Genomic DNA, 11,083 nt, shown 5'->3' with positions numbered 1-11,083 from the left:
CTCGCGTGAACTCGGGCACCAGACTTTAATATGCAAGAGAATCTGAATGACAACATCAGTCGATGCTACATTTTCTTCTAATCCGTCTCAAAACGCTACGTGATCAGCGATTGCTTGGAAATGAATCCGCCAACGATCGTCAGCTCTTTTATTTTTTTCGGAATTTCCCTTTTTTCTCGATTTGGCAGAAAATGTCTCGCTTCTCTCGACCACCGTCTTACTTTATTCGGTGTTTTAAAGCAACGTTATTTCAATGATATCACACTTTTGGCAAGCGTTTAGACAATTAACGAGGATTGATTATTGCCGACGCAACTATTGCAACAGCGCGATTCATAACACTATCCGAAATGTCCCAACGTTGCACAGAGTCATTCCCGCAATCATCCACGTGTTTCTGTCGAGAAGCTTCAAGTTTGTCATCAGCGGCATTTCATTCAAACGAACCGGACATTTTAAAAACTCAAAATCTGCAATTATGTTTATGTTTTTACGACACAAAATTCGTCATAAAGGACTTATAATGAAAGCTATCTGTATCATGTACAAATGAATGAGGTTCGCACTAATAGTGATTGACTCAAGCGGCCAGAGGATTTTACGTTCAAAATAACATAGTCAGTGTCAGATTTTGAGAAAGTTCAACTTGGTGTCGGACTGAACTTTCGATGAGATACTTCACTAAATAAAGCGAGGAAGGATAGGTCACGTATCCTTTCGACAGTTGGGCTTTTCCACGCCATGTTGAGAGGCTAACTTTTACACCGTTAGAGTCTTTACCAAGCCGCCAAACTTGTCCATACTGATTTTAGTTTCATGTTCAAGTCTAAATTCATGTTTCTTCTTTTGCTGTGAGGAGCCTGTTCTGGATAATCCGAGTATTTCAAGTCGGTTTTCATTGGCTTCTCTGTAACGTGAGGAAATTGAATCCAAAGATACGTTTCATGATTTTAAAATGCGGAATAGTATTGCCAGTGAAGACATTTATATGTTATGCAACCGAAATCTTAAAATTACAGCAGAGATTTCTTCCTTTCATATACGGTGGTGCATTTTAAATAAGTAGCGTTTGTTATGTCTATCCATGACAGAAGTAAAGGTAAACACTCGAGGTTGAAGAAACTTTGAATAAACTATTGCAACCCCGCCATTTTTTTCATAAGAGAGGTAACATTGAAGGTAGAGTTCTCTCCTGACAAAAATTGACTTCTGTGAAAGTTTCTCAATGAAAACCGTCTGTTTCATATCCAACAGCAATGTTATTACAAGGTTCTTTGGCAACTTAATGGAAACGAGATAATTTTGATGTAATATCAATATTTATTCAGAATCGCTCTGATCTTCAAATAACTTCCACAACCGCTTCCAGACGGTTGCCGTAATAGTTCTGATTAAAGGGCTTGATTTATAATAAGAAGGCGTGCGGTTGGGTCAGACCGTATTTGAAATGTCGACATGTACCACCAGCCCTTCCAACATTGACTTCGAAACCTTGCAGCCCTATACAAGTATGGACCGAGTAATCATATTCAAAATAGCATTATCTCTTGTACGTTGTAATGACTGATGTCACTTAGTTTTGATTACAATTGACTGCTGACGTTTTGACGACTAACCTCTTGTGGTTCGTGATCTTTTTAACGAACTCTCTTTACCACAAAGACTTCTCGCCTCCATCACCAAGTCAACAACTATCGAGCTTGAAAATTAATCTGACCAGAATGTGACGGAACAAAAAAAATGACTTGAAAACCATCTCAAATAAAATGAGACTCGCTCGAGTGTTTCGAAATATGACTCGATTTGACACTGGCACGTAACGTTGGTATAAAGTCTCAAGAATTTTGTATTTTTAGGTAAATGGAGGATAGTTTCAATAGGATTATGCTTATAATTATTGTAATTGATGGATATCCGATTGTCCGCCCTCTTGAAAATGGATATCTTTTGCAACGTAATGTATCGAGCAATTTGTCATTGCATTTGTCGCATTTCGAAAATGCTTGTACGATATTTGCATATTCGTTGCAAATATTACGATGCGTCGTTAACGATAGGAAATCGTTTGATCTCTTATTAGATTTAGCATCATTATGTAAGTAGCGATCATTCGAATTCCATCAAGACTACAAGAGCCATAGATTCAACGAATTCGGATCGAGCACAGTAGAACGAATACCACGCTTCGGTTAGCTTCATTGATGCGCTCAATAGTCTACGAAATGGCACCCTGCCACACAAGAGTGAAAGATGTCTCGAATGGGTGTTGTCACGTACAGCAGCACATTGGCTACTGTTGAACGAGGGTAATTCCGACTAAAATCAATTATTCAATAAGAAACCATCACAGCAATACGATGCATGCAATAAAACAAGACTTATCTTTGTAAACGTTCGACTTATTGTTGACATTAACTTCAAAGAATCAATTATCACTCTCGATTCGGATCAAGCAGCGGCTGAAACCCGAGGAATGTAAAACCCGGCAATTTACGTCTCATTTGGGATTAATGCTTTAAAATTAACGATTCGAACGCGCGTGCTTCCACTGACGGCTTGATTGATGTGTTGCTGACGGACTTGTGCATTATTTGAGCGCTGATTACAAAACGTTAAAAATTGATAGAATGCTACAGATGGAAATCACCGATTGCCTTTGGTTTGGAGACAAACTTTTCCATTTCTTATTCAACTACGTTCTGTTCTACCAACGTCAACACTTGAGTTAACAAACTCTGAAAAGTGGAAATGTTAATTAACGCACCGAGCGGTTGATCTGAGCCTTTTTGCCGCCAAATGAATGTTTGCCACGTTCCAACCTCACTTACTGTTGTTTAACAATCTTCAAGAGCTAACCACCGTGGCGTCATAATTACACCACTCCGCGTTATTATTATGTAGAAATGCGTAAACACGCTCCCTCCTGATTGCTATGTCGATGAAATCTTCCGATATTCCTTAATCATGTCGATAGGCTACTCAGGTGTTGTTCCGCTTACTGTCTAAAATTAACTTCTAAGATTTCAGGAAAACCAATCCTTTACGAAAAATAGATCTTCTTTTATTATTACGTCATCATATTTCATAATGTGCGATTGTTTGCTAATTTACATCACTGAGCAGGTTTTTTCTAGCTGGGATGAATTGATAATGAATGAAAATATGAATTGTGAACATTGAATATGGTATTATTAGTATCAGTTTTGTAAATAATTTCATCATTTTAAAAACACCATAAGACTGCGATACAATGAAAAGGTAAGAAGGTATCGAAACGACTTAGAGTATAGTCTTTCAAATAAGACACCCACCTGGGCCTAGGCGATGTTAAGAGGAGACATGCTCAGATTGCACACTGAATGAAACCTAAAAGCCGATAATAAAAAAGAACAAGCGACAAGATGAGGTAACAGCAGATGGGAGACGAGATTGATATGTCAAGTCGTGGTCTGGTAAACTTGAGGGCTGACTAGCATCTAGCTAGCAGCTAAAATTTCCAAAATAAAATTTGTTTTTTCCACGCCAGCTGTATCTGATTTGGTTACAGCTCATCATCATTATCATCATCATCATTGGTTTATTAGCAATTTTTATCAGTTCCATACACCACAAAAATGCGATACAATGAAAAGATAGGAAGCTGTCGAAGCGACTTGGAGTAGTCTATGGAATCAGGCACCCACCTTGGCCTAGGCGATCTAAAGAGGAGGCATGCACACGCACACAGTAAATAAGATAGTATAGAAAAGAGCAAGCGACAAGAAATGGGGTGGCGTGTCATGGAAGGCGAGAACGATAGGTCAGGTCGTGGTCTGGTAATATTGAGGATGGACTAGTATTCATTTAGTAGTAATTGATTGCATTTCGACTTGAATGCTCGTCGACTGTCGGATAGCCGGCGAGATACTGTTCCACACATCAGGTCCGGCATATTTAATAGAGCGATGATACTTTCGGTCGATCATATGATATTTGGACGACGTGGACGCGCGTTTGTTGTACTTGTGTGCTTCTGATTCCGAGGTAAAGACGTCATTGAAATATTCGGGGCAATGACAGCAGTGGAACTGATACATAAACTTGGCGATTTATAGTTTCCGCATGTCTTCTATGTTTAGAACACCGAATCTCTTCAGCAGCGACTTGTTGGATGGACAACAAGACTTTGGGGCCCAAGCTATGATACGGAGTACGCTATGTTGTAGATTTTGCAGTGGCTTGTGTGCAGTTTTACTGGGAGGTGGGAGCCCACCAACAGAGGATGCCATAATGTAACTTCGATTGGATTACGGATTTGAAGAGTATCAGTAGAACCCAGGCTGGCATGAGGCTATATTGCCGCTTACCTATTATCGTGTAGAATCAATTGCCGAACAATCAGAACGGCCCTGTGAGTTCCGGACTGTCGCGATTTCTTCGGTTCGAAAGTCGTCAAGTTTTGCGCGAGTCGAAAATCTATTCCCAGCATGAGACATCAAAAACGAACACTTGATACGTCATATGTGGTCACAAAGTAGAGACTCATCGTTTTGTGCGGGCTTGATATGGCGAGGAGGCAAAGTACCGATTTCCGGCAAAGAAACAATTGTACAGATATTTCTTGTCACTCAAATCATTTGAAGAGACCCTTTGGACCAATATGCAATTGAATAATTCATATTGATACGAGCCAAAATAATTTCAGTTGACACTCGTCAGCAACGATGTGGAGAATTCTGAAGAACATTGTATACACATTGTAATCTAATGTTTGTATGCACTATTTTCGGGATCAAATCAAGGTTCTTATAACAACAACTGTTCGGTACGGGCTCACCCCGATTCGGTTTATTAATTTATTTCATGGATAACAGTGGTGATCCACGACAATGACTTGGTAGCGTTCAGGATATTTGCGTTCATAATCGCCCGGACGCCTCCCACACTCCCGCGCTTCCAGCATCAGTCTCTCTCGTTTTGCGTGCGCCCGGTTCTTTATCTGTGCCACCGACTTTATTGGCTTGGTTCTCCGTCGATCTGAGCTTTTTGAAACACTGCTGTGGCAGTGAGGTGAGCGACGAGGAGCCCAGATAAACCTACGACGCACAGAAACGTGGCTGAGTCGGATTTGATCTGGTGAGGAGGAAAAGTAACGATTTCCGGCAAAGAAACTTGTGTAAAGATATTTATTGTGACTCAAATCATTTGAAGAGACCCGTAGGGGTACAGAACGTCAATATGCAATTGCATAATATATTCATATTGACCTCAGCCCGAATATTTCGGTTGACACTCGTCAGCAACGATGTGGAGAATTCAAAAGAACATTGTATACACTTATAAATACACATTATACAAATTTCATATTCAATTATACATGCCCTCGGTCAAACTTGATACATTTTACTGAACTTATCCTAAGACCCCTCGACAAAATCCAACATAAATTCATCTTAGATGCTGCCGGTTTTTACATGTCTAGTGGAAATATTTCGCGCTTGAATCGCCCCCGAGGACCACTCGACTAATTAACGATTTAATAATTGCATGTACTATTTTCGGGATCAAATCAAGGTTTTATGGCAACTGTTGGGTACGGGCTCATACCCCGAGCCCAATGTACACACCCCAATTCGGTGACGTTGCATTTTGTATCTCTCGAAAACAAGGATAGTTTATCATTGTGATCAGAGAGCTTCAAATTATGTTATCTGCACAACTGACTCTCACTGTCAAAAGCGGTATAGAACCACGCTTCCAGATTTCGAGACGCAGTGTGTTGCAATATATAATACCTCACTATAGCTCCAAACATTTCTTCGGGAAAACCCCTATCTAGTATGATCGACTGTGTTAAGGGAGATTTTGCTATCTAAAAGTACGCGCATGAAGCGTAAAAAATATACTGTTAGATGAAATATAGTAATCACTGCATTCGTGGAAACACTAAATACATCGTCGGTATATTTCGCGCCATGCGCCACGAAATTTTTTGATAATGATTAATTTTGTTTGGAATGGATGAATGAATCAATGAATTTTGCAATGAGATCTCAAGGATATATAGATTATAGAAGAATAACTTTGTATCCCTATGACAACTGCTACCCCATTTGCACTGTTACTCCATTTTCTCCGGCGCCCCATAACGTCCCAGTGCTCAATAAGTGTTTACGCCCCTTTGAAATCCATTTAGTCCCCAAGGAGGCGCTGGGGACATGTTTAAGAACCACTGGTATAGATGATATAACAGAATCACCTGTTACTACAGAAATCGTCACCCTCATCACTTCTGATTAACTAATAATGAATATATACTAATATACAATCGTCTAGGAAAAACAGCATCACAAACAACTCACAGCATCATGAAAAAAATAAATTATTAACATAAGTTGACTGCTGTAAAAGTCCCCAGACTGTAGTTACTTGATCACACACGATTCAACAACTGTTGCAGAGACTTTATTGTGGCCGACCGAAAGCAAAAGAGGAAGTGAAAGCAACTGCGTCGATGACAGTATTCTTCTCTCGAAATTGGCGCACTACGGGTTCCGGGATCCACAACTATAGCTCATGAAAAGCTACCTTACTGGGAGATATCAAATGGTTTCGATATCCAACACATTGCCCTCCCCCCACCTTGTTACCTGTGGTGTTACGCAAGGCTCAGTTCTTGGACCGGTCCTTTTTACTTTATATGTCAATGATATCTTTGAAAACTCATCATAGAATACAACATTGTTCGCTCACGATACTCACCTCCTATCTCACGCACCTACTACCGCAAGCGTGAATGCCGTCACCAGTGATCAAATGCTCAAAGGGCATGAGTGGACGTCCCATAATAGCCTTCGGGTTAACGCTGCGAAATCCCAATTATTGGTCGTGAACTCCTGCGATAACCTAACCGTTGACATCGATGGCCAACCAATTTCCAACGCTAAAAATGCCAAATACCTTGGTGTTTTACTCAGAGGTGGTCAGTAACGAAGAACTTCTACTTTTTCGGTGTACTCAAGTAGTTTTCCTCTACTTCTGGTACTTACTCAAGTAGATCTGATTTTCGCTACTTCTACTTCTACTTCGTAATATTTTGTGATCTACTTACTTACTTTTCGCTATTTTCAGTTTGTCAAGTAGAAGTAGTTCAATCTTCCAATCAGTAAGATAGATAGAGAAATTTCGGAACCGTTTTCACGGAGTATCGACATTTAATTTTCACAAAAGTTGAGTAAAGCCAAAAAATTTCGTCGCGCTTCGCGCACAGTGGATACGGAATGACCAGTATGATTTATCGGAGTATCGGTGAATATAATTTAGGTCACGGGTTGGCTTGGTTCCGTTTACACCAATAGTTCTCAACCGCCGGTCCGCGACGACATTCTTGCCGGTCCGCGAGGTATGTTACAATTTTATACTTCAATTTCAAGATGTAATGTTGAAGGCTTGTCCATTGATAGAATAAATAAAACATCAAATTTTAAAATAATTAAAAAGTTCGTGAGGTAACATTAGGGCTTGAAACATGTTCGATTTGACTTAAAGTTCAAGACGTGTTATTTGACGAGCGGCAAGTATGGAACAGGTTCGAGTTGACTCATCGCTAAACAGCGCAGTTTGCGCGATCATTCGTTTTCGATTCATTCATTTTGTGTAGGACCGTAACTGGGCACCCAAAACCGCCCGATTGGAGTGGGGTCGAGCTTCAAAAGGGCCTAAAATTATTTTGCAAATGAACCTAAATCATAGCGTATTTTTCTGAAACTTTTTCCAATATTTTTCAATTTCTTTTCGCGCTTTGCGCGATTTAGCGTCACTAAATGGCTTGCTTATTAGGTGCCCTTCTCCGAGATATACGCATGATTTATAGAAATGGGCATTTCAGCGTCAGCCATTACCCAGCCACGATTTACCAACCCCTAATGAAGTATAGGCTAACATCGAACTCCGATGGGTGTGCCAAAAATTCGGCAGTGAGAAAACCGATTCAGTCATGAATGATCTATAATATTCGGTATTGCCGCGATTAAGCTACATAAACTCTCTGCTTACACCGAGTATAGAATGAATGTGCTCACAAGTACATTTGAAAACATCCACCGAACTGTAGGGTCTGGGGGTGAATCACCCGGAAGTTTGGCTTATCTCCCTGTGGGGGACCAAGACCAACGTTTTTTGGGGTGGGCTAACGAAGTGCTTTTGCGGCCCGGATTTCCGGATGGCCGGTATAGCTGCTGCAAGGTGTTTTCCTGCGGCACACATTGTATTCGTAGTTGCCAGAGTAGCGTATGCGTCTGATGGAAGTGGGCAATAAGCAAGGTAGCACGGCAAGGTGCCCGGTTCGACTTGGTGCTTGGTTCGACTTGGTTCGAGTTGTCGTGGTCGGTTAAACCCACGGCCTTCGGCGCGAAAGACTATAAACGACTCTCGGCGGTAGCACGTTTATCTGGATAAGGCAATTTTACCTCGAGTCAGCAGACTGACTACCATAAAATCACATGGATGTCATCATGAAGATAATTAATTCCGATCAAATCCCTTTAAATTTCACTCTCTAGCACCATATAATTGCAAAAAAAAAAACGGTTGCATACTTTACATTTTGGCTTCATTTCAATTTTCGAAGTGCACCGGTCCGCCAGACATTTTTTTTTATAGATTTCACCGGTCTGGGAGGTGAAAAAGGTTGAGAACCACTGGTTTACACCACATTGTCGCCCTTCGCCCATATGAAATAATTCATCACAGTATATATGGCTCATCATAACGTTTGAAATTGATGTTTCGCAATCTAGCATTTACTTGTCATATCGTAATCTAGCATGGCCATGGCGTGTCCTAATCTGGAAACGTGGACTCAGACTCATTTTTTAGTTTTAGAGCTGTTTTAGCACACCACCTTTGAAACTTTCTGGACTAAAGGCATGGAATACATGTTCCAATTCTAGAAGTAGTATTTATATTTCACTTTTAATTCCCAGTAGCATATCATATACTTTGAGTTATAATTAATATCAGTTCTTTTGTCCGGATAACATACATGTTGAAGTATAAAAGCAAGTGTAGTAATGCCTTTTATTTCCGGAAATAAAGCTACACAATATGTCATTTTTACGGTCCACCATATTTTTATTAACGTTTACTAATCGCGCAAAGTGTTTACACCGTATCCTGTACAACTTCTCCGTATTGCTCTTCGACTAAACGACGGGCCTTATTATATGGGGTATGGCGCCGTACCATGCTATTTTCTAAAACGTGCTATTCGAGAAAACAGATAATTAGTATCGCAATTCCATATTAATACTATCATGATGTGGATGAATGCTTATGCTATCGAAAATTGGATACCTGTTGGTATGCATCAATATGAATCAAGCTCGTCACCTTTTGCATAGCTCAATCTGCACCTTTTTACAATCCATGTGAACGAATTGGGATCGTTTTGGAAACTACTTACTTACTTGAGTACTTTTAAAGTCAGTCAATTCTACTTCTACTTCAAGTAGTTTAAGGTTGCTTATGGAAGAAGTACTTCTACTCGTACTTGAGTAGATTTTTTCGTCGCTACTTCTACTTCTACTTGAGTAGCTTTCTTGACTACTTTGACCACCTCTGGTTTTACTGGATTTGGACATGTCTTGGCAGAGTCACATACAATCACTCAAACCACAACTATCGAAGGTATGTGGTTTGTTTCTCCGCCTTGGCTACACTCTGCCAATTAGGGTTCTGTTGATACTCTTCAGCACTCTATTCCTATCAAAGTTGCAATACGGAATTCTTTGTTGGGGTGCTGCCTGCAAGAACGCGATTGACCCACTGCAATAACTTCAACATTGGATCATCCGTATCATTGCCAAAACCCCACGGGGGCCTGGACTGGATTTGCAACTGATAAATCCCTACTCAAAAGATTTGGTGTTCTAAACATAGAATATACGAGGAAGCTAGAAATTGCCAAGTTCATGTATCAGTTCCATTGCGGTTAATGTCCCTCAAATTTGAACGACTACTTCACCTCGGAGTCAAAAGCGCACAAGTACAGCACACGCGCGCCAACGAAGAACAAGTACCATATGATCAGGACGGAATACAAGAAAACGCATCGCTCTATCAAGTATGCCGGACCCCAATGGTGGAACAGCATCTTGCCGGCTATCCGACATTCGTCGAGCATGTCCGCATTCAAGTCGAAATACAAGCAATTTCTTCTAAATCAATACTAGCCAGCCTTCAGGGTTACTGCACGACGACCTAACATCGACCTCGCCTTCCGCCACATGCCACCTTATTTTGTCGCTTGCGTCTTATATTCTCTGCATTACGTTTCATTCGGTGTGCATTCCTCTTCTTTACTTCGCCTAGGCCAATGTGGGTGCCTGATCTTAAAGACTATTCCAAGTTGTTTCGACACCATCCTATCTTTTCGTTGTATCGCAGTTTTGTGGTGTTTTGAAACGATCAAAATATTAATAAAACTGAATGATTGATTGATAATTGATTGATGATACTACTACTGAAGCATGGAGCACGCGCTGCCACAATTGCAAATATACGTGTGCACGGCGAATTGTTACTTTTTGTTGTAGCATACTTTAAATTAATACATTGCATTACTTCACTGTCATGTAGGTCACCGATTAATAATACATTTACGTATCGTCACCTCCATGCAGTCGAATCTTATGTTTGACTAAGCAGAGGAACAGAGGAGAGTTTCCACTTCGGCTCAATCGCTTTTACTGACCCAGTCAGTAGCTCCGAAACTTGGAGTAGATACTGAAAAACCCGTCGGAGCTGGTTTAATTATCTCGTCACAAACCGAAAAGTCATCGTCGGGAACACTCCAGAATTTCGCTTTTTTAGTTTCGTGCCTCTTTCATAACATCGTAATATTAATAAGCTCTAACTTCCGTAATTTCTGAGAAATTCGATAATCGTTGTTACGAAATTGCTCAGGAAACCGCCGTCATTATTGTGGTCGGTGTTTGACTAGTTTTACATGACATAAATCAACTTTAGATCTATAATTATAAAATAATTGCAATTCAATTAAATAACAGCGACCGCTGTTATGAGATTTCATGGACGTATCTCG

The sequence above is a fragment of the Botryllus schlosseri genome, chromosome 13, assembly GCF_051294905.1.
Source record: "Botryllus schlosseri isolate E-star chromosome 13, Bs_hap1, whole genome shotgun sequence".
NCBI lineage: Eukaryota > Metazoa > Chordata > Ascidiacea > Stolidobranchia > Styelidae > Botryllus > Botryllus schlosseri.
Note: the sequence above shows the minus strand (reverse complement) of the source record.